The sequence below is a fragment of the Pteropus vampyrus genome, unplaced genomic scaffold (assembly GCF_000151845.1).
Source record: "Pteropus vampyrus isolate Shadow unplaced genomic scaffold, Pvam_2.0 Scaffold28, whole genome shotgun sequence".
NCBI classification, from domain to species: domain Eukaryota; kingdom Metazoa; phylum Chordata; class Mammalia; order Chiroptera; family Pteropodidae; genus Pteropus; species Pteropus vampyrus.
This window is the reverse complement of record NW_011888809.1, coordinates 6212284-6216676: the sequence shown is the minus strand read 5'-3', so window position 1 is coordinate 6216676 and position 4393 is coordinate 6212284. Positions and strand designations below refer to the sequence as shown.

General features: G+C 47.0%; 1 long non-coding RNA gene across 1 annotated transcript in view; it reads left to right on the top strand.

Annotated features, from left to right (window-relative positions):
- Positions 1-1989, top strand: part of LOC111737552 — a 163856-nt gene extending 161867 nt beyond the window's left edge. Inside the window, exon 3 of the long non-coding RNA XR_002779471.1 lies at positions 1784-1989. This is a non-coding gene — a long non-coding RNA (uncharacterized LOC111737552). The remainder of the gene's footprint in view (positions 1-1783) is intronic.
- The last annotated feature ends 2404 nt before the right edge of the window (positions 1990-4393 follow it).

Sequence of the window (4393 nt, the reverse complement as noted above, 5' to 3'; positions counted from 1 at the left end):
AGAATCTGTTCTCAGGGGAAGGTGTGCGGCCCAGGCTGATTTTCCACCCCGAGTTTAAGGGCTGGTTCTTTTCAGTGTCCTAAATCCCTCAACTCGTAGCACGAGGCCCCACACACATAAGAATGTTTTAAACCCTTATGGATTTCTGCTCTTTGACCAACCAAATTTTACAACAAAGTCAATTATGTTTTTATTTTCCAAGGAACACATACCCAGACACGCGAGCCAACAATACACACCGGCGTTAACACAGACGTGTACCTAGGTGGCCAGACACGGGGAAGTGCACAGGAAGGCAGCAGATCACACTGAGAGGCGGGGACCCGGGAGTCAACGTCCCCTGGGCTGTGCACGCACGACGCCCCACCCTCGCTGACATCACTACTGTTGCTCAGAGCTCCTGGCTCTGCAGTCGGGGCTTGATTCCTCTGGGCTGGACCCTGGTGGGCTTGGCCAGGCCTGGCTGTGCTGGACAAGGAAGGGCAGGGCAGGGCCAGCCAGGGCAAAACCACAGATGGGTTCAGGTGTCAGTTCCCACCCGAGCGGGAGCCCAGGGTGACTCAGGCCCTGCCTCACTCGGGTTACTCCGGCTTAACTGCCCTGAGATGGCCTTGCACCCCCGCTGACCACAAGCCCTCCCTGTCTCCTCACCCGCCAGACGTGTGGTATTCACGTCAGCCTCAGCCCAAACATGCCGGCCTGCACCCACCAGAAGGAGCAAGAGTCGGCACTTCCCTCAGGGTTTCAGAGAAGGGGCCTCCATGTTCCCACCTGAGCCAGGGACTCCTAGGAAGGTGCACCAAAGTTTTTTTCTGGCCTGACCCTACAGGCTGAGCCCCATCTGCCTAGCTTCTGGGAGCCCAGGAAGCTGGGGCTGCTACTGAGTGAGTGCACAGAGGACAATCGTGGGTGATAGTTACTCTATCACTCTGTGTCTCCTCAGCAGACGGATCGGCTTCCACCTCTATAAACATGGTAACACCCTCAGATATCCACGTTTTGGCCAGGCAGGTTGTAGTCATCGATGGTGTGAGCTATTTCCATGGGTTCACGTGAAAGCACTTACAGGCCATTTGCCATGTGGCTGGCCCTGTGCTGGGTGCTGGTGACAAGACTCACACCGGGTCTTGTTCCTGGGAATGGAAGGTCTGCTTGGGGAGTCTACAGGTCACAGTAGGAAAGCAGCAAAAATAACAAAAGCCTGGTTTTCAAAAAGCCTAGAAATTAACTCCTGTCTCCATCTTCCACTACATGTGTGACTTTGGAAAGTCACCCAAAGGCTCACTGAGCCATAAACTCAGAAAACCTATTCACAGGTTCTTTGAGGATTGTATAAGATTCTGTATACTATAACAATAATAATAATGACAGAATAATTGTTTGTTACTTAGTGAGTGCTTTACGATGTAAAGAAACTGGATCAAACTTTAATCTCATTTAGTCCTTACAAATATCTGCTTATTTTTATCCTGTTTTACTATAACTGAATTATAAAATTTGCCAATAAAGTGTAGGAAGATAAAGACAGAACCCCCATGAGGAATTTAAATTTTAACAGGGGCTCTTAAACATGAAAATGTTTATAAATCCCAAGGAATGGATCTCAAATGGTGGAATTTCACACATGGCAGGTAGCAGGGAAGACAATTTTTGGTACAAGACCTTGCTAGTTCCCATTCTTGACAGCACAGAGGCAAACACTTTTCCCTGACACTTTTCTTTGAGTTTCTCCAAGGTCAAAGGATTAGAGAATGCAATGGTTAATTCTACCTGTGTGACTTAGGGACTTCATTACCACGACCGTTCGACAAGCTACCATCACCACCTCCATCCCTTTCACCATCACCGCCAACACCTCCACACGGACCCCCACCTCCGCCTGCACCATGACTTCCTCCACATCTACCACGCGACCACGACCACCGTCACCAACACCACTGACGCTACCACCCATAACAGCTCCGTCGCCACTGCCACCACCGCCACCCCACCCCCACTGTGACCCCGCCTCCACCATTGCCAATAACACCACTTCCACCAACAACTTCCTCAGCACCATCTCCAGTAACAGCTCCGCCACCGTAACCACTGCAGCTGTGACGACAGCGGCGTCTACGGTAAGCAAGGCGCCTGATCCTTACAATCCCTCATCGTCACTAGAGCCCAGTAAAGAAGACCTTTAATCTTGTCCCACAGATGGGAAGCAAAAGTCTCAGAGAAGTCAAATAACTTCTCCAAAGTCTCGCAACTTCTACATAGTCGAGCGAGGGTTTGACACCAAGACAACTCGAATTGGAAAAGTGTGATCGTCTCACTTTGGTAGGCTTTTCTTCTCCCACACTTGTGTCTCTTCCTGGGAGCGACTGTGTTAATTGCTGAAATGATAATGGGAAGTCAAAGTCACTACAGAAAGGTAGGAAAGAGATGCTCGAAAGCAGGGTTGGTGTAAGAATCTCACACGAGAACTAAAATGTCACAACTGTGGGTCCTGACTATTTTCCGAAAGGCAACAAAGTCTTTCCAGCTGGTGGGGAAAGTCCAGCTGAGGTGGGGGAGGAAGCGGACCTGGCACTGAGGCCATCTTCCTGTCAAGATCGGGGTGTAGAGTTGCTGTCACATCGGAAATGAGGGCAGCCTAAAGGCTGGGGTTAGCATTCAATGGGAGGATTGAAAAGACACTTTGAAGTCTAGATAACATTTCTGAAGAATGGCTGACAAGAACTCCAGGCTTTTATAGAGGGGGACGGAGATTGGATATGTTTTGCTTTTGAACACTTTTTATTTGCGACTTTACAGTTCTTTCTACCATAAATTTGAACTGAAATGGATATTAAATTGCAAAAACAACAGAGTTCATGCCTATTTTTTATGCACACACACAAAAGACTCTTAAAGTAAACTTTGTCTTGCTTGGCACAGAGAACAGAGTTTGGATAATGCCTTTCCTGAGGTTTCACTGCTCCACCGGAACTAGTACCTCCTCTGTCCCACTAAAGAGAAAATTGACTGATTATCTGTTAATTTTCGCACTTGAGAAATTCATCAGCTCCCTTGATTGGTAGGACTTGGAATCCTGGACAGTGTTGTCTGTAGTATAAGGAGGAGGTACCAATAAGATACCAGTGGCACAGTTAAGAGTGTTTTTGTACTTGAAATGTTAACACCTCTATCTTGCTCATTCATCGTGCACAGCATCTTATTTTTGAAACCACGCATGACCAGACTGACTGTCACTCTAAAACCTCTAAGCTGTATATTGCCACTCTTGTTATGGCTCCTATAAGATTGTTTTGCAAGTGCCCTGCAGACTTAATGCCAGGAAGAAGACATGCTCCAAATGCAGATCTTGCATCTTGTTCTTACATGATCATCCATAGAAAGGTTCTCATAATCTCTATCATGTCCGCATACTGGGTAAGGGACCCTGGTTAGCCGCCTCATTGTATCTACTAAGATAAACTCAGGGAACGAGGAGATCTGAACACATTGAAAATCTTCCAAGCATTTTGTTCTCCTCTATGTTTATTAAAGTGAATAAATAGATAGCCTCATCAGAGAGTTTATAGATGTCTTTGAACCTCTCATACAAATGTAAACTCTACAACAGCTTACGTATGAGTATACTTAACATTTGAAGTATAAACATATAGATAGGGCTCACGAACTACTCCCCATGAAATAGTCCTCAGGGCACTCCTAGCTGCTAAGATGGATGTTGTAGAAATCGTATTCTGTTGGTGAACAAGCTAAACTGTCTTTTGTGAATATCGGTAATGCCATGAAGTGGTGACAGGAAGTGTCCTGACTATGCGAGGGCCGCTAAGAAGGGGAGAGGCTGGCCCTTCCTCTGAGCAGCTCGAGTTCCCACTGCAGCCCGAGCTACACAGTCAGCACTTGTAGCCATATTGGCTGCCTTTTCAACCCCTCTGAATCATAATCTGAGGTTGCATTCATAGTATTAATGATTAGTAACTCTGGTGCCCATGGTTGGCACTAAAAATGGCATGGTGATAATTGCCTTCAGTCTTAAAGAATAAGTAGCACAGGATGCCTGTGTCCCACTTTACATGAGGTGTTCTCTCCCCTGCAGAGTAAACTGGCATCTTTCTTTGGCTTATTTCAGAGAATGCTTTCCGAGCCAGCCATGAGCAGCCTCTGGAGCGTTTTCTGAGCCAGCTTCTGGTGGGGTATTGGGCTGTGGTGTATTCTGAAGAGAGCAGTTGGCATACTCAAAGAATGAGTATACTTGTAAACCATAATCACGTAAATGTGAAGGAAAACACAGTGTCTGCCAGCAATGTCTCTGGCCTATGTATGGAAGAGACTAGCAAGCAGTGGAAGAGACTGAAGCCATAGATGTCAGAGCTGGAAGGGACTTCAGCATCATAAGGTC